Source organism: Syngnathus leptorhynchus, unplaced genomic scaffold (genome assembly GCF_054491065.1).
Source record: "Syngnathus leptorhynchus isolate UIUO unplaced genomic scaffold, UIUO_Slep HiC_scaffold_88, whole genome shotgun sequence".
NCBI classification, from domain to species: Eukaryota; Metazoa; Chordata; class Actinopteri; order Syngnathiformes; family Syngnathidae; genus Syngnathus; species Syngnathus leptorhynchus.
The window spans coordinates 105,001-125,000 of NW_028232055.1; positions in this window are offsets into that span (position 1 = coordinate 105,001).

A 20,000-nucleotide genomic window follows, 5' to 3' on the forward strand; every position below is an offset into this window, starting at 1 on the left:
AGCTCCAGCCTGGGTGGCTGGTGGCTCCATAGCTCCATACTTCCATAGCTCCAGTCAGAGAGTTGGCGAAAATTGCACTAAGTGCGAAAGCCCATTCATTTACAACGGCGTGTCCGCCAGGCGGCGACATTTCCCCGTTACCGGTGGCTGCGTGGCGGGTGAGTGACAGAGCTTATCCGAGCGGCTGGAACTCTGCGCCGGCGTGGTCGAGCGTGAGGCCCCGGCCCTTTGGCTGCCTGGTACCTAAAACACTTCCATTGATCCAGCCACGGAGGGTGCTGGCTGGTGGCTCCATAGCTCCATAGCTCCATAGCACCAGAGCTCCATAGCTCCATAGCACCAGAGCTCCATAGCTCCATAGCACCAGAGCTCCATAGCTCCATAGCACCAGAGCTCCATAGCTCCATAGCACCAGAGCTCCATAGCTCCATAGCACCAGAGCTCCATAGCTCCATAGCACCAGAGCTCCATAGCTCCATAGCACCAGAGCTCCATAGCTCCATAGCACCAGAGCTCCATAGCTCCATAGCTCCAGCCTGGGTGGCTGGTGGCTCCATAGCTCCATACTTCCATAGCTCCAGTCAGAGAGTTGGCGAAAATTGCACTAAGTGCGAAAGCCCATTCATTTACAACGGCGTGTCCGCCAGGCGGCGACATTTCCCCGTTACCGGTGGCTGCGTGGCGGGTGAGTGACAGAGCTTATCCGAGCGGCTGGAACTCTGCGCCGGCGTGGTCGAGCGTGAGGCCCCGGCCCTTTGGCTGCCTGGTACCTAAAACACTTCCATTGATCCAGCCACGGAGGGTGCTGGCTGGTGGCTCCATAGCTCCATAGCTCCATAGCACCAGAGCTCCATAGCTCCATAGCACCAGAGCTCCATAGCTCCATAGCACCAGAGCTCCATAGCTCCATAGCACCAGAGCTCCATAGCTCCATAGCACCAGAGCTCCATAGCTCCATAGCACCAGAGCTCCATAGCTCCATAGCACCAGAGCTCCATAGCTCCATAGCACCAGAGCTCCATAGCTCCATAGCACCAGAGCTCCATAGCTCCATAGCTCCAGCCTGGGTGGCTGGTGGCTCCATAGCTCCATACTTCCATAGCTCCAGTCAGAGAGTGTGCTAAAATTGCACTAAGTGCGAAAGCCCATTCATTTACAACGGCGTGTCCACAAGGCGGCGACATTTCCCCGTTACCGGTGGCTGCGCGGCGGGTGAGTGACAGAGCTTATCCGAGCGGCTGGAACTCTGCGCCGGCGTGGTCGAGCGTGAGGCCTCGGCCCTTTGGCTGCCTGGTACCTAAAACACTTCCATTGATCCAGCCACGGAGGGTGCTGGCTGGTGGCTCCATAGCTCCATAGCTCCATAGCACCAGAGCTCCATAGCTCCATAGCACCAGAGCTCCATAGCTCCATAGCACCAGAGCTCCATAGCTCCATAGCACCAGAGCTCCATAGCTCCATAGCACCAGAGCTCCATAGCTCCATAGCACCAGAGCTCCATAGCTCCATAGCACCAGAGCTCCATAGCTCCATAGCACCAGAACTCCATAGCACCAGAGCTCCATAGCTCCATAGCACCAGAGCTCCATAGCTCCATAGCACCAGAGCTCCATAGCTCCATAGCACCAGAGCTCCATAGCTCCATAGCACCAGAGCTCCATAGCTCCATAGCTCCATACTTCCATAGCACCAGAGCTCCATACCTCCAGAGCTCCATAGCTCCAGCCTGGGTGGCTGGTGGCTCCATAGCTCCATACTTCCATAGCTCCAGTCAGAGAGTTGGCGAAAATTGCACTAAGTGCGAAAGCCCATTCATTTACAACGGCGTGTCCACAAGGCGGCGACATTTCCCCGTTACCGGTGGCTGCGCGGCGGGTGAGTGACAGAGCTTATCCGAGCGGCTGGAACTCTGCGCCGGCGTGGTCGAGCGTGAGGCCCCGGCCCTTTGGCTGCCTGGTACCTAAAACACTTCCATTGATCCAGCCACGGAGGGTGCTGGCTGGTGGCTCCATAGCACCAGAGCTCCATAGCTCCATAGCACCAGAGCTCCATAGCACCAGAGCTCCATAGCTCCATAGCACCAGAGCTCCATAGCTCCATAGCACCAGAGCTCCATAGCACCAGAGCTCCATAGCTCCATAGCACCAGAGCTCCATAGCTCCATAGCACCAGAGCTCCATAGCTCCATAGCTCCATAGCACCAGAGCTCCATAGCTCCATAGCACCAGAGCTCCATAGCTCCATAGCACCAGAGCTCCATAGCTCCATAGCACCAGAGCTCCATAGCTCCATAGCTCCATAGCTCCATAGCACCAGAGCTCCATAGCTCCATAGCACCAGAGCTCCATAGCTCCATAGCACCAGAGCTCCATAGCTCCATAGCACCAGAGCTCCATAGCTCCATAGCACCAGAGCTCCATAGCTCCAGGGCTCCATAGCTCCATAGCTCCAGGGCTCCATAGCTCCAGGGCTCCAGGGCTCCATAGCTCCATAGCTCCATAGCTCCATAGCTCCATACTTCCATAGCACCAGAGCTCCATACCTCCAGAGCTCCATAGCTCCATAGCTCCAGCCTGGGTGGCTGGTGGCTCCATAGCTCCATACTTCCATAGCTCCAGTCAGAGAGTTGGCGAAAATTGCACTAAGTGCGAAAGCCCATTCATTTACAAGGGCGTGTCCGCCAGGCGGCGACATTTCCCCGTTACCGGTGGCTGCGCGGCGGGTGAGTGACAGAGCTTATCCGAGCGGCTGGAACTCTGCGCCGGCGTGGTCGAGCGTGAGGCCTCGGCCCTTTGGCTGCCTGGTACCTAAAACACTTCCATTGATCCAGCCACGGAGGGTGCTGGCTGGTGGCTCCATACCTCCATAGCTCCATAGCACCAGAGCTCCATAGCTCCATAGCACCAGAGCTCCATGGCTTCAGAGCTCCATAGCACCATAGCTCCATACCTCCAGAGCTCCAGGGCTCCATAGCTCCATACCTCCAGAGCTCCATACCTCCAGAGCTCCATACCTCCAGAGCTCCATAGCTCCAGAGCTCCATAGCACCAGAGCTCCATAGCTCCATAGCACCAGAGCTCCATAGCACCAGAGCTCCATAGCACCAGAGCTCCATAGCTCCATAGCACCAGAGCTCCATAGCTCCATAGCACCAGAGCTCCATAGCTCCATAGCACCAGAGCTCCAGAGCTCCATAGCACCAGAGCTCCATAGCTCCATAGCACCAGAGCTCCATAGCTCCAGAGCTCCATAGCTCCAGCCTGGGTGGCTGGTGGCTCCATACTTCCATAGCTCTAAGTCAGAGAGTTGGCGAAAATTGCACTAAGTGCGAAAGCCCATTCATTTACAACGGCGTGTCCACAAGGCGGCGACATTTCCCCGTTACCGGTGGCTGCGCGGCGGGAGAGTGACAGAGCTCATCCGAGCGGCTGGAACTCTGCGCCGGCGTGGTCGAGCGTGAGGCCTCGGCACTTTGGCCGCCTGGTACCTAAACACTTCCATTGATCCAGCCACGGAGGGTGCTGGCTGGTGGCTCCATACCTCCATAGCTCCATACCTCCAGAGCTCCAGAGCTCCATAGCACCAGAGCTCCATAGCTCCATAGCACCAGAGCTCCATAGCACCAGAGCTCCATAGCTCCATAGCACCAGAGCTCCATAGCTCCATAGCACCAGAGCTCCATAGCTCCATAGCACCAGAGCTCCATAGCACCAGAGCTCCATAGCTCCATAGCACCAGAGCTCCATAGCTCCATAGCACCAGCTCCATAGCTCCATAGCACCAGAGCTCCATAGCTCCATAGCACCAGAGCTCCATAGCTCCATAGCACCAGAGCTCCATAGCTCCATAGCACCAGAGCTCCATAGCTCCATAGCACCAGAGCTCCATAGCTCCATAGCTCCAGGGCTCCATAGCTCCAGGGCTCCAGGGCTCCATAGCTCCAGGGCTCCATAGCTCCAGGGCTCCAGGGCTCCATAGCTCCAGGGCTCCATAGCTCCAGGGCTCCAGGGCTCCATAGCTCCATACCTCCAGAGCTCCATAGCTCCATACTTCCAGAGCTCCATAGCTCCATAGCACCAGAGCTCCAGAGCTCCATAGCTCCATAGCACCAGAGCTCCATAGCACCAGAGCTCCATAGCTCCAGCCTGGGTGGCTGGTGGCTCCATAGCTCCATACTTCCATAGCTCCAGTCAGAGAGTTGGCGAAAATTGCACTAAGTGCGAAAGCCCATTCATTTACAAGGGCGTGTCCACAAGGCGGCGACATTTCCCCGTTACCGGTGGCTGCGCGGCAGGAGAGTGACAGAGCTTATCCGAGCGGCTGGAACTCTGCGCCGGCGTGGTCGAACGGCTGGCCTCGGTAGTTGAGGTACCAGGGGTGGGCCGGGGAGCTCCAGGCGGGTCTTGTGAGAGAGTGAAGCCGAGCGGCTGGAACTCTGGGCCGGCCTGGTCGAGCGGCTGGCCTCGGTAGTTGAGGTACCAGGGGCGGGCTGGGGAGCTCCAGGCGGGGCTTGTGAGAGAGTGAAGCCGAGCGGCTGGAACTCTGGGCCGGCGTGGTTGAGCCACGGAGGGTGCTGGCTGGTGGCTCCATAGCTCCATAGCTCCATAGCTCCATAGCTCCATACTTCCATAGCTCCATACTTCCATAGCTCCAGACTTCCATAGCTCCATAGCTCCATAGCTCCATAGCTCCATAGCTCCATAGCACCAGAGCTCCAGAGCTCCATAGCACCAGAGCTCCAGAGCTCCATAGCTCCATAGCTCCATAGCCCCAGAGCTCCATAGCTCCATAGCTCCATAGCTCCAGAGCTCCATACTTCCATAGCTCCAGAGCTCCAGCCTGTCTGGTGGCTCCATAGCTCCATAGCTCCATACTTGCAGCCACGGAGCTGGCGAAAATTGCACTAAGTGCGAAAGCCCATTCATTTACAACGGCGTGTCCACAAGGCGGCGACATTTCCCCGTTACCGGTGGCTGCTTAGCGGGAGAGTGACAGAGCTTATCCGAGCGGCTGGAACTCTGGGCCGGCCTGGTCGAGCGGCTGGCCTCGGTAGTTGAGGTACCAGGGGCGGGCTGGGGAGCTCCAGGCGGGGCTTGTGAGAGAGTGTAGCCGAGCGGCTGGAACTCTGGGCCGGCGTGGTTGAGCAGCATGCCCGCGGAGGTGGCTCTTCCATAGGCACGGAGGGTGCTGGAGCTCCACACTTCCTTAGGCACGGAGGGTGCTGGAGCTCCACACTTCCATAGGCAGGGAGGGTGCTGGAGCTCCACACTTCCATAGGCAGGGAGGGTGCTGGAGCTCCACACTTCCATAGGCAGGGAGGGTGCTGGAGCTCCACACTTCCATAGGCAGGGAGGGTGCTGGAGCTCCACACTTCCATAGGCAGGGAGGGTGCTGGAGCTCCACACTTCCATAGGCAGGGAGGGTGCTGGAGCTCCACACTTCCATAGGCAGGGAGGGTGCTGGAGCTCCACACTTCCATAGGCAGGGAGGGTGCTGGAGCTCCACACTTCCATAGGCAGGGAGGGTGCTGGAGCTCCACACTTCCATAGGCAGGGAGGGTGCTGGAGCTCCACACTTCCATAGGCAGGGAGGGTGCTGGAGCTCCACACTTCCATAGGCAGGGAGGGTGCTGGAGCTCCACACTTCCATAGGCAGGGAGGGTGCTGGAGCTCCACACTTCCATAGGCAGGGAGGGTGCTGGAGCTCCACACTTCCATAGGCAGGGAGGGTGCTGGAGCTCCACACTTCCATAGGCAGGGAGGGTGCTGGAGCTCCACACTTCCATAGGCAGGGAGGGTGCTGGAGCTCCACACTTCCATAGGCAGGGAGGGTGCTGGAGCTCCACACTTCCATAGGCAGGGAGGGTGCTGGAGCTCCACACTTCCATAGGCAGGGAGGGTGCTGGAGCTCCACACTTCCATAGGCAGGGAGGGTGCTGGAGCTCCACACTTCCATAGGCAGGGAGGGTGCTGGAGCTCCACACTTCCATAGGCAGGGAGGGTGCTGGAGCTCCACACTTCCATAGGCAGGGAGGGTGCTGGAGCTCCACACTTCCATAGGCAGGGAGGGTGCTGGAGCTCCACACTTCCATAGGCAGGGAGGGTGCTGGAGCTCCACACTTCCATAGGCAGGGAGGGTGCTGGAGCTCCACACTTCCATAGGCAGGGAGGGTGCTGGAGCTCCACACTTCCATAGGCAGGGAGGGTGCTGGAGCTCCACACTTCCATAGGCAGGGAGGGTGCTGGAGCTCCACACTTCCATAGGCAGGGAGGGTGCTGGAGCTCCACACTTCCATAGGCAGGGAGGGTGCTGGAGCCCCACACTTCCATAGGCAGGGAGGGTGCTGGAGCTCCACACTTCCATAGGCAGGGAGGGTGCTGGAGCTCCACACTTCCATAGGCAGGGAGGGTGCTGGAGCTCCACACTTCCATAGGCAGGGAGGGTGCTGGAGCTCCACACTTCCATAGGCAGGGAGGGTGCTGGAGCTCCACACTTCCATAGGCAGGGAGGGTGCTGGAGCTCCACACTTCCATAGGCAGGGAGGGTGCTGGAGCTCCACACTTCCATAGGCAGGGAGGGTGCTGGAGCTCCACACTTCCATAGGCAGGGAGGGTGCTGGAGCTCCACACTTCCATAGGCAGGGAGGGTGCTGGAGCTCCACACTTCCATAGGCAGGGAGGGTGCTGGAGCTCCACACTTCCATAGGCAGGGAGGGTGCTGGAGCTCCACACTTCCATAGGCAGGGAGGGTGCTGGAGCTCCACACTTCCATAGGCAGGGAGGGTGCTGGAGCTCCACACTTCCATAGGCAGGGAGGGTGCTGGAGCTCCACACTTCCATAGGCAGGGAGGGTGCTGGAGCTCCACACTTCCATAGGCAGGGAGGGTGCTGGAGCTCCACACTTCCATAGGCAGGGAGGGTGCTGGAGCTCCACACTTCCATAGGCAGGGAGGGTGCTGGAGCTCCACACTTCCATAGGCAGGGAGGGTGCTGGAGCTCCACACTTCCATAGGCAGGGAGGGTGCTGGAGCTCCACACTTCCATAGGCAGGGAGGGTGCTGGAGCTCCACACTTCCATAGGCAGGGAGGGTGCTGGAGCTCCACACTTCCATAGGCAGGGAGGGTGCTGGAGCTCCACACTTCCATAGGCAGGGAGGGTGCTGGAGCTCCACACTTCCATAGGCAGGGAGGGTGCTGGAGCTCCACACTTCCATAGGCACGGTGCTGGAGCTCCACACTTCCCTAGGCAGGGAGGGTGCTGGAGCTCCACACTTCCATAGGCAGGGAGGGTGCTGGAGCTCCACACTTCCATAGGCAGGGAGGGTGCTGGAGCTCCACACTTCCATAGGCAGGGAGGGTGCTGGAGCTCCACACTTCCATAGGCAGGGAGGGTGCTGGAGCTCCACACTTCCATAGGCAGGGAGGGTGCTGGAGCTCCACACTTCCATAGGCAGGGAGGGTGCTGGAGCTCCACACTTCCATAGGCAGGGAGGGTGCTGGAGCTCCACACTTCCATAGGCAGGGAGGGTGCTGGAGCTCCACACTTCCATAGGCAGGGAGGGTGCTGGAGCTCCACACTTCCATAGGCAGGGAGGGTGCTGGCACATCCACACTTCCAGCCACGGAGCATGCTGGCACTTCCACCTTGCTTGCTAAGTCGGCGTGATCTTGCCCAAAAAGTCCCTCCTCACCTCCAGCTGGAAGTGGAAAAAAATCCTCCACCTGCTTGGCCGAGGTTCTGGAAGCCAGCAGCTCGCAGAATGTTGCCAAAGTTTCACTGGAAGGAAAAGAAAAGAGAAGACCGAGTGCGCATTTCACCTACCGCCGAATGTCCACAAGAGGGAAGTGTCACTCCGTCGCAGAATCTGCGCCGACGCACTCGGCACCCTTCGAATTTATGGTGCCGGTGCGGGTGTTCTGGGTGCAAAAAGGCCGCCCAAGTGGTAGAAAAAAATCAGACTTCGTCTCTTAGGTCGAAATTAATGCCAAGTTTTGAAATGCGCTGGCAGGGGTGGACCAGGGCCCGTTACAAGTGCTTAGCCGAGGTCCTGGAAGCCTAACCCGGCGTGATCTTGTGCAAAAAGCCGCTGCTGAGCTCCAGCTGGAAGTGGAAAAAGAACCGGGCTGGATAAACAAAAGAACCGGGCGACCCGTTAGAAGTGCTTAGCCGAGTTCCTGGAAGCCTAACCCGGCGTGATCTTGTGCAAAAAGCCGCTGCTGAGCTCCAGCTGGAAGTGTAAAAAGAACCGGGCTGGTTCAAAAAAAGAACCGGGCGGCCCGGTAAAATTGCTTAGCCGGGGCTCTGGAAGCCTAACCCGGCGTGATCTTGTGCAAAAAGCCGCTCCCGAGCTCCAGCTGGAAGTGTAAAAAGAACCAGGCTGGATAAAAAAAGAACCGGGCTGGATCAAAAAAGAACCGGGCGACCCGTTAAAATTGCTTAGCCGAGGTCCTGGAAGCCTAACCCGGCGTGATCTTGTGCAAAAAGCCGCTCCCAAGCTCCAGCTGGAAGTGTAAAAAGAACCGGGCTGGATAAAAAAAAGAACCGGGCTGGATCAAAAAAGAACCGGGCGACCCGTTAAAATTGCTTACCCGAGGTCCTGGAAGCCTAACACGGCGTGATCTTGTGCAAAAAGCCGCTCCCGAGCTCCAGCTGGAAGTGTAAAAAGAACCGGGCTGGATAAAAAAAGAACCGGGCTGGATCAAAAAAGAACCGGGCGACCCGTTAAAATTGCTTAGCCGAGGTCCTGGAAGCCTAACACGGCGTGTTCTTGTGCAAAAAGCCGCTCCCGAGCTCCAGCTGGAAGTGTAAAAAGAACCAGGCTGGATAAAAAAAAGAACCGGGCTGGATCAAAAAAGAACCGGGCGACCCGTTAAAATTGCTGAGCCGAGGTCCTGGAAGCCTAACACGGCGTGATCTTGTGCAAAAAGCCGCTCCCGAGCTCCAGCTGGAAGTGTAAAAAGAACCGGGCTGGATAAAAAAAAGAACCGGGCTGGATCAAAAAAAGAACCGGGCGACCCGTTAAAATTGCTTAGCCGAGGTCCTGGAAGCCTAACACGGCGTGATCTTGTGCAAAAAGCCGCTGCCGAGCTCCAGCTGGAAGTGTAAAAAGAACCGGGCTGGATAAAAAAAGAACCGGGCTGGATCAAAAAAGAACCGGGGGACCCGTTAAAATTGCTTAGCCGAGGTCCTGGAAGCCTAACCCGGCGTGATCTTGTGCAAAAAGCCGCTCCCGAGCTCCAGCTGGAAGTGTAAAAAGAACCGGGCTGGATAAAAAAAGAACCGGGCTGGATCAAAAAAGAACCGGGCGACCCGTTAAAATTGCTTAGCCGAGGTCCTGGAAGCCTAACCCGGCGTGATCTTGTGCAAAAAGCCGCTCCCGAGCTCCAGCTGGAAGTGTAAAAAGAACCGGGCTGGATAAAAAAAAGAACCGGGCTGGATCAAAAAAGAACCGGGCGACCCGTTAAAATTGCTTACCCGAGGTCCTGGAAGCCTAACACGGCGTGATCTTGTGCAAAAAGCCGCTCCCGAGCTCCAGCTGGAAGTGTAAAAAGAACCGGGCTGGATAAAAAAAGAACCGGGCTGGATCAAAAAAGAACCGGGGGACCCGTTAAAATTGCTTAGCCGAGGTCCTGGAAGCCTAACCCGGCGTGATCTTGTGCAAAAAGCCGCTCCCGAGCTCCAGCTGGAAGTGTAAAAAGAACCGGGCTGGATAAAAAAAAGAACCGGGCTGGATCAAAAAAGAACCGGGCGACCCGTTAAAATTGCTTAGCCGAGGTCCTGGAAGCCTAACACGGCGTGATCTTGTGCAAATAGCCGCTCCCGAGCTCCAGCTGGAAGTGTAAAAAGAACCGGGCTGGATAAAAAAAAGAACCGGGCTGGATCAAAAAAGAACCGGGCGACCCGTTAAAATTGCTTAGCCGAGGTCCTGGAAGCCTAACACGGCGTGTTCTTGTGCAAAAAGCCGCTCCCGAGCTTCAGCTGGAAGTGTAAAAAGAACCGGGCTGGATAAAAAAAGAACCGGGCTGGATAAAAAAAAGAACCGGGCGACCCGTTAAAATTGCTTAGCCGAGGTCCTGGAAGCCTAACACGGCGTGATCTTGTGCAAAAAGCCGCTCCCGAGCTCCAGCTGGAAGTGTAAAAAGAACCGGGCTGGATAAAAAAAAGAACCGGGCTGGATCAAAAAAGAACCGGGCGACCCGTTAAAATTGCTTAGCCGAGGTCCTGGAAGCCTAACACGGCGTGATCTTGTGCAAAAAGCCGCTCCCGAGCTCCAGCTGGAAGTGTAAAAAGAACCAGGCTGGATAAAAAAAAGAACCGGGCTGGATCAAAAAAGAACCGGGCGACCCGTTAAAATTGCTTAGCCGAGGTCCTGGAAGCCTAACACGGCGTGATCTTGTGCAAAAAGCCGCTCCCGAGCTCCAGCTGGAAGTGTAAAAAGAACCAGGCTGGATAAAAAAAGAACCGGGCTGGATCAAAAAAGAACCGGGCGACCCGTTAAAATTGCTTAGCCGAGGTCCTGGAAGCCTAACACGGCGTGATCTTGTGCAAATAGCCGCTCCCGAGCTCCAGCTGGAAGTGTAAAAAGAACCGGGCTGGATAAAAAAAAGAACCGGGCTGGATCAAAAAAGAACCGGGCGACCCGTTAAAATTGCTTAGCCGAGGTCCTGGAAGCCTAACCCGGCGTGATCTTGTGCAAAAAGCCGCTCCCGAGCTCCAGCTGGAAGTGTAAAAAGAACCGGGCTGGATAAAAAAAAGAACCGGGCTGGATCAAAAAAGAACCGGGCGACCCGTTAAAATTGCTTAGCCGAGGTCCTGGAAGCCTAACACGGCGTGTTCTTGTGCAAAAAGCCGCTCCCGAGCTTCAGCTGGAAGTGTAAAAAGAACCGGGCTGGATAAAAAAAAGAACCGGGCTGGATAAAAAAAAGAACCGGGCGACCCGTTAAAATTGCTTAGCCGAGGTCCTGGAAGCCTAACACGGCGTGATCTTGTGCAAAAAGCCGCTCCCGAGCTCCAGCTGGAAGTGTAAAAAGAACCGGGCTGGATAAAAAAAAGAACCGGGCTGGATCAAAAAAGAACCGGGCGACCCGTTAAAATTGCTTAGCCGAGGTCCTGGAAGCCTAACACGGCGTGATCTTGTGCAAAAAGCCGCTCCCGAGCTCCAGCTGGAAGTGTAAAAAGAACCAGGCTGGATAAAAAAAAGAACCGGGCTGGATCAAAAAAGAACCGGGCGACCCGTTAAAATTGCTTAGCCGAGGTCCTGGAAGCCTAACACGGCGTGATCTTGTGCAAAAAGCCGCTCCCGAGCTCCAGCTGGAAGTGTAAAAAGAACCAGGCTGGATAAAAAAAGAACCGGGCTGGATCAAAAAAGAACCGGGCGACCCGTTAAAATTGCTTAGCCGAGGTCCTGGAAGCCTAACCCGGCGTGATCTTGCCCGAAATTCGGCCTCTATACTTCCATTTTAGGTACCAGGCGCTCATAGTGTGTTGGTCCCACTAGTCAGTGTACTGGTCCCACTCGCTAGTGTACTGGTCCCCCTAGTCAGTGTACTCATCCAGTTACCCCCCGTTTTCCAAAACACCATCGGCACGTATAAGGGGGGGACTCCTGAGAGAGATGAGGTATATGGCAGCGCAACACCAATCCGCTCCGCGCTGGTTCCCATGTCGGCTACGGATGAATAAAACCAGCCTGTCCCCCCTGGAGCTCACGAGACACGGAATTTTTTCTAAGTGCCAACGGCTCTTCCGAGCAAACGTGTCCGCTCCGGCTGGTTCCCCCGTCGGCCTCGAATGACGAAAAATGCCGGTCTCCGCCCGGAGCTCATGACAAACGAAAAATTTTCTAAGTGCCAACGGCACTAGCGAGCGAATGTGTCCGCTCGGCGCTGGTTCCCGGGTCGAACCCGGAAGACGAAAAACGCCGGTCCTCGCCCGGAGCTCATGACAAACGAAAAATTTTCTAAGTGCCAACGGCACTAGCGAGCGAATGTGTCCGCTCGGCGCTGGTTCCCGGGTCGAACCCGGAAGACGAAAAACGCCGCTCTCCGCCCGGAGCTCATGACAAACGAAAAATTTTCTAAGTGCCAACGGCACTAGCGAGCGAATGTGTCCGCTCGGCGCTGGTTCCCGGGTCGAACCCGGAAGACGAAAAACGCCGGTCCTCGCCCGGAGCTCATGACAAACGAAAAATTTTCTAAGTGCCAACGGCACTAGCGAGCGAATGTGTCCGCTCGGCGCTGGTTCCCGGGTCGAACCCGGAAGACGAAAAACGCCGCTCTCCGCCCGGAGCTCATGACAAACGAAAAATTTTCTAAGTGCCAACGGCACTAGCGAGCGAATGTGTCCGCTCGGCGCTGGTTCCCGGGTCGAACCCGGAAGACGAAAAACGCCGGTCCTCGCCCGGAGCTCATGACAAACGAAAAATTTTCTAAGTGCCAACGGCACTAGCGAGCGAATGTGTCCGCTCGGCGCTGGTTCCCGGGTCGAACCCGGAAGACGAAAAACGCCGGTCTCCGCCCGGAGCTCATGACAAACGAAAAATTTTCTAAGTGCCAACGGCACTAGCGAGCGAATGTGTCCGCTCGGCGCTGGTTCCCGGGTCGAACCCGGAAGACGAAAAACGCCGGTCCTCGCCCGGAGCTCATGACAAACGAAAAATTTTCTAAGTGCCAACGGCACTAGCGAGCGAATGTGTCCGCTCGGCGCTGGTTCCCGGGTCGAACCCGGAAGACGAAAAACGCCGGTCTCCGCCCGGAGCTCATGACAAACGAAAAATTTTCTAAGTGCCAACGGCACTAGCGAGCGAATGTGTCCGCTCGGCGCTGGTTCCCGGGTCGGACCCGGAAGACGAAAAACGCCGGTCTCCGCCCGGAGCTCATGACAAACGAAAAATTTTCTAAGTGCCAACGGCACTAGCGAGCGAATGTGTCCGCTCGGCGCTGGTTCCCGGGTCGAACCCGGAAGACGAAAAACGCCGGTCTCCGCCCGGAGCTCATGACAAACGAAAAATTTTCTAAGTGCCAACGGCACTAGCGAGCGAATGTGTCCGCTCGGCGCTGGTTCCCGGGTCAAACCCGGAAGACGAAAAACGCCGGTCTCCGCCCGGAGCTCATGACAAACGAAAAATTTTCTAAGTGCCAACGGCACTAGCGAGCGAATGTGTCCGCTCGGCGCTGGTTCCCGGGTCGGACCCGGAAGACGAAAAACGCCGGTCCTCGCCTGGAGGTCCCAGCAAAATCGGCGAAAAAACGACTAAGTGTCAACTTTCGAAAAAACGGCTAAGTGTCGACTTTCGAAAAAACGGCTAAGTGTCAACTTTCGAAAAAACGGCTAAGTGTCAACTTTCGAAAAAACGACTAAGTGCCCACGGCTCTGCGGGGCTTGTGAGTCCGCCCCGCGCCGGTTCGGCGGTCGGCCTCAAAAAGCAAAAAATCAGCCTCTCTCCCTGGAGCTCACCAAAAATTTGTCGAAATTTTTCTAAGTTCTCCTCGAGGTACCAGGGGGTGAGGTACCCGGGCTAAGGTGCAGTACCTTTTTTGGTCTTCAGGTGCGCCAGAGTACAATGAAATGGTCCCAGTAGTCAGTGTACTCATCGACTTTCCCCCCGTTTTCCAAAGCACCTCGTTTACGAGTATGGAGGAGATGGTGCTGGTCTCCCCACGGCGTCGGACACGCCGTCCTCGACAGCACAAGGTCGGATAGAAGACCTGGAAAGCGCCGTGGCACGCGCTGGAGGTGGGCACTTTGGCGAAAAAACGACTAAGTGTCAACTTTCGAAAAAACGACTAAGTGTCAACTTTCGAAAAAACGGCTAAGTGTCAACTTTCGAAAAAACGACTAAGTGTCACCTCTCTGAAAAAATGGCAAAGTGTCGCCTCTCTGAAAATTTTCTAAGTGCCCACGGCTCTGCGGGCTCGTGCATCCGAGCCGCGCCGGTTCTGCAACCGGCCTAGAATGACGAAAAATAACGGTCTCCTCCTGGAGCTCACAGCCAATTGTGGCGAAAAAGTGGCAAAGTGCCCACGGCTCTGCGGGCTCGTGCATCCGACCCGCGCCGGTTCTGCAGCCGGCCTAGAATGACGAAAAATAACGGTCTCCTCCTGGAGCTCACAGCCAACTTGGCAAAAAGTTTCTAAGTGCCCACGGCCCTGCCGAGCTTTGGCGTCCGCCCAGCGCCGGTTCCGCAGTCGGCCTCGAATGACGAAAAATAACGGTCTCCTCCTGGAGCTCACAGCCAACTTGGCAAAAAGTTTCTAAGTGCCCACGGCCCTGCCGAGCTTTGGCGTCCGCCCAGCGCCGGTTCCGCAGTCGGCCTCGAATGACGAAAAATAACGGTCTCCTCCTGGAGCTCACAGCCAACTTGGCAAAAAGTTTCTAAGTGCCCACGGCCCTGCCGAGCTTTGGCGTCCGCCCAGCGCCGGTTCCGCAGTCGGCCTCGAATGACGAAAAATAACGGTCTCCTCCTGGAGCTCACAGCCAACTTGGCAAAAAGTTTCTAAGTGCCCACGGCCCTGCCGAGCTTTGGCGTCCGCCCAGCGCCGGTTCCGCAGTCGGCCTCGAATGACGAAAAATAACGGTCTCCTCCTGGAGCTCACAGCCAACTTGGCAAAAAGTTTCTAAGTGCCCACGGCCCTGCCGAGCTTTGGCGTCCGCCCAGCGCCGGTTCCGCAGTCGGCCTCGAATGACGAAAAATAACGGTCTCCTCCTGGAGCTCACAGCCAACTTGGCAAAAAGTTTCTAAGTGCCCACGGCCCTGCCGAGCTTTGGCGTCCGCCCAGCGCCGGTTCCGCAGTCGGCCTCGAATGACGAAAAATAACGGTCTCCTCCTGGAGCTCACAGCCAACTTGGCAAAAAGTTTCTAATTGCCCACGGCCCTGCCGAGCTTTGGCGTCCGCCCAGCGCCGGTTCCGCAGTCGGCCTCGAATGACGAAAAATAACGGTCTCCTCCTGGAGCTCACAGCCAACTTGGCAAAAAGTTTCTAAGTGCCCACGGCCCTGCCGAGCTTTGGCGTCCGCCCAGCGCCGGTTCCGCAGTCGGCCTCGAATGACGAAAAATAACGGTCTCCTCCTGGAGCTCACAGCCAACTTGGCAAAAAGTTTCTAAGTGCCCACGGCCCTGCCGAGCTTTGGCGTCCGCCCAGCGCCGGTTCCGCAGTCGGCCTCGAATGACGAAAAATAACGGTCTCCTCCTGGAGCTCACAGCCAACTTGGCAAAAAGTTTCTAAGTGCCCACGGCCCTGCCGAGCTTTGGCGTCCGCCCAGCGCCGGTTCCGCAGTCGGCCTCGAATGACGAAAAATAACGGTCTCCTCCTGGAGCTCACAGCCAACTTGGCAAAAAGTTTCTAAGTGTCACATCTCTGAAAAAACGGCTAAGTGTCGACTTTCGAAAAAACGGCAAAGTGTCACATCTCTGAAAAAACGGCTAAGTGTCGACTTTCGAAAAAACGGCTAAGTGTCAACTTTCGAAAAAACGGCTAATTGTCGCCTCTCTGAAAAAACGGCAAAGTGTCAACTTTCGAAAAAACGACAGAGTGTCGCCTCTCTGAAAAAACGACTAAGTGTCGACTCTGAGAAAATGGCAAAGTGCCCACGGCTCTGCGGGCTCGTGCATCCGACCCGCGCCGGTTCCCCAGCCGGCCTGAAATAAGGCAAAACCAGCCTCTCCGCCTGGAGCTCAGAGCCAACTTGGCGAATATTTTCTAAGTGCCCACGGCTCTGCGTGGCTACGGCGTCTGCCCAGCGCCGGTTCCTGGGTCGAACCCCGAGGACGAGGAATGCCGGTCTCCGCCTGGAGGTCCCAGCTTAATCGGCGAAAATTTTCTAAGTGCCCACGGCTCTGCCGGGCTCGTGCATCCGACCCGCGCCGGTTCCCCAGCCGGCCTGAAATAAGGCAAAACCAGGCTCTCCCCCTGGAGCTCAGAGCCAATTGTGGCGAAAAAACGACTAAGTGTCAACTTTCGAAAAAACGACTAAGTGTCAACTTTCCAAAAAAACGGCTAAGTGTCGACTTTCGAAAAAACGGCTAAGTGTCAACTTTCGAAAAAACGACTAAGTGTCGCCTCTGAAAAAACGACTAAGTGTCGCCTCTCTGAAAAAACGACTAAGTGCCCACGGCTCTGCGGGGCTTGTGAGTCCGCCCCGCGCCGGTTCGGCGGTCGGCCTCAAAAAGCGAAAAATCAGCCTCTCTCCCTGGAGCTCACCAAAAATTTGTCGAAATTTTTCTAAGTTCTCCTCGAGGTACCAGGGGGTGAGGTACCCGGGCTAAGGTGCAGTACCTTTTTTGGTCTTCAGGTGCGCCAGAGTACAATGAAATGGTCCCAGTAGTCAGTGTACTCATCGACTTTCCCCCCGTTTTCCAAAGCACCCCGTTTACGAGTATGGAGGAGATGGTGCTGGTCTCCCCACGGCGTCGGACACGCCGTCCTCGACAGCACAAGGTCGGATAGAAGACCTGAAAAGCGCCGTGGCACGCGCTGGAGGTGTCACTGTGGCGAAAAAGTGACTAAGTGTCAACTTTCGAAAAAACGGCTAAGTGTCAACTTTCGAAAAAACGGCTAAGTGTCAACTTTCGAAAAAACGGCTAAGTGTCAACTTTCGAAAAAACGACTAAGTGTCGCCTCTCTGAAAAAACGGCAAAGTGTCAACTTTCGAAAAAACGACTAAGTGTCAACTTTCGAAAAAACGACTAAGTGTCACCTCTCTGAAAAAATGGCAAAGTGTCAACTGCGAATGTGGTGGTGCATGGAAGGAAGTGGAGGACGGCCGCCTCCTTAAACACAGGCCGAAGAGGAGCGTCAGGGCCGGCTCCTTAAACACGGACCGAGTGTCGCCCTTAACACAGACCAAGCGGAGGACGGCCGCCTCCCTAAATACAGGCCGAACCGGAGCGCGAGGGCCGCTCCTTAAACACGGACCGAGTGTCGCCCTTAACACAGACCAAGGGGAGGACGGCCGCCTCCTTAAACACAGGCCGGAGAGGAGCGTCAGGGCCAGGCTCCTCAAACATGGACAGAGTGTCGCCCTTAACACAGACCAAGGGGAGGACGGCCGCCTCCTTAAACACAGGCCGGAGAGGAGCGTCAGGGCCAGGCTCCTCAAACATGGACCGAGTGTCGCCCTTAACACAGACCAAGGGGAGGACGGCCGCCTCCTTAAACACAGGCCGGAGAGGAGCGTCAGGGCCAGGCTCCTCAAACATGGACAGAGTGTCGCCCTTAACACAGACCAAGGGGAGGACGGCCGCCTCCTTAAACACAGGCCGGAGAGGAGCGTCAGGGCCAGGCTCCTCAAACATGGACCGAGTGTCGCCCTTAACACGGACCAAGGGGAGGACGGCCGCCTCCTTAAACACAGGCCGGAGAGGAGCGTCAGGGCCAGGCTCCTCAAACATGGACCGAGTGTCGCCCTTAACACGGACCAAGGGGAGGACGGCCGCCTCCTTAAACACAGGCCGGAGAGGAGCGTCAGGGCCAGGCTCCTCAAACATGGACCGAGTGTCGCCCTTAACACAGACCAAGGGGAGGACGGCCGCCTCCTTAAACACAGGCCGGAGAGGAGCGTCAGGGCCAGGCTCCTCAAACATGGACCGAGTGTCGCCCTTAACACGGACCAAGGGGAGGACGGCCGCCTCCTTAAACACAGGCCGGAGAGGAGCGTCAGGGCCAGGCTCCTCAAACATGGACCGAGTGTCGCCCTTAACACGGACCAAGGGGAGGACGGCCGCCTCCTTAAACACAGGCCGGAGAGGAGCGTCAGGGCCAGGCTCCTCAAACATGGACAGAGTGTCGCCCTTAACACAGACCAAGCGGAGGACGGCCGCCTCCCTAAATACAGGCCGAACCGGAGCGCGAGTGTCGCTCCTTAAACACGGACCGAGTGGAGGACGGCCGCCTCCTTAAACACAGGCCGAACAAAATGACACAAAGTGTCAACTGCGAATGTTGTCCATCCAAGGAAGGAGCGTGATGCCCGGCCGGCTCCTTAAACACAGGCCGAGAGTCGCCCCGGACGGTCCGCCTCGCGGCGCCCGTCTGCTCGGATAAAATGACACAAAGTGTCAACTACGAATGTTGTCCATCCAAGGAGGGAGCGTGATGCCCGGCCGGCTCCGAAAACACAGGCCGAGAGTCGCCCCGGACGGTCCGCCTCGCGGCGCCCGTCTGCTCGGATAAAATGACACAAAGTGTCAACTGCGAATGTTGTCCATCCAAGGAAGGAGCGTGATGCCCGGCCGGCTCCTTAAACACAGGCCGAGAGTCGCCCCGGACGGTCCGCCTCGCGGCGCCCGCCCGCTCGGATAAAATGACACAAAGTGTCAACTACGAATGTTGTCCATCCAAGGAAGGAGCGTGATGCCCGGCCGGCTCCTTAAACACAGGCCGAGAGTCGCCCCGGACGGTCGCCTCGCGGCGCCCGTCTGCTCGGATAAAATGACACAAAGTGTCAACTACGAATGTTGTCCATCCAAGGAGGGAGCGTGATGCCCGGCCGGCTCCGAAAACACAGGCCGAGAGTCGCCCCGGACGGTCCGCCTCGCGGCGCCCGTCTGCTCGGATAAAATGACACAAAGTGTCAACTGCGAATGTTGTCCATCCAAGGAAGGAGCGTGATGCCCGGCCGGCTCCTTAAACACAGGCCGAGAGTCGCCCCGGACGGTCCGCCTCGCGGCGCCCGCCCGCTCGGATAAAATGACACAAAGTGTCAACTACGAATGTTGTCCATCCAAGGAAGGAGCGTGATGCCCGGCCGGCTCCTTAAACACAGGCCGAGAGTCGCCCCGGACGGTCGCCTCGCGGCGCCCGTCTGCTCGGATAAAATGACACAAAGTGTCAACTACGAATGTTGTCCATCCAAGGAGGGAGCGTGATGCCCGGCCGGCTCCGAAAACACAGGCCGAGAGTCGCCCCGGACGGTCCGCCTCGCGGCGCCCGTCTGCTCGGATAAAATGACACAAAGTGTCAACTACGAATGTTGTCCATCCAAGGAGGGAGCGTGAGGCCCGGCCGGCTCCGAAAACACAGGCCGAGAGTCGCCCCGGACGGTCCGCCTCTCGAGGCGCCCGCCCGCTCGGATAAAATGACACAAAGTGTCAACTACGAATGTTGTCCATCCAAGGAGGGAGCGTGATGCCCGGCCGGCTCCGAAAACACAGGCCGAGATTCGACCCCGGACGGGCCGTCTTCTCCCGGCGCCCGCCCGCGTACGCCCCCCATCCCCGGTCGCCCGTCTGCTCCCGGCGGGCCTCCGAGTACCCCCTCACCCAACTGACCGACTGGCACTCATGACCCGCCTTGGTAGGGCCTCCATCGGCCTCGGCTCGTCCGACGTCGGGTGGACGGTTCCTACCCACTGCGGGTCGCACTCTAGCGCCCCGGCCGCCGCGTGAGCGTGCGCTCCCCGCGCCGCCCCGCAGGCCCCGGCGCGACCGTACTGCGGCGAGACCGAGACGACCCGGTTTGGCATCCATCCCACCTAGCCACGATCCACGGAGGCCGAGCGAGCGGCTGAGTGTCGGGCGCCGCGCGTGCGAGCGTCCGCCGGCCGCGCCGGTCCTTCCGCGAATGTCGTTTCTCAAACCCTCCGGCTTGATAGCGGCGGCACCACGGGAAGCCGTCCACACACACACCGTCCGACCTCTATCCGAAAAGCCTTCCCGACCAACCGCGGTCGCGGGGGCGTCTGTCGCTCCGCATCGGGGGGGCGTATGGCTTCCGCGCTACGCGCTGCGGGCTCGGGGGGGCCGCAACGGCTGAGTCTGACTCGGCCGGGGCGCAGCTTCCCTCCCGGCAGTCAGCAATAGTGCCGATCGCGCCTGCCACCAGCCCCCTCCCCGACGGGTTCGTCGGCGCCGGCTGGCCGCCGTCCGCCTTCGTTCCCCGAGGGTTCCCAACCAGCGCCGATCCAACTCCGCATCCTGGCCGCACGCAGTGCGTGCCTCGCGCGGGTAAGTCGCCGGCGCAGCGCCGCAGCTCCCGACCCCCGCGTACGGGAATAGTTGAGGG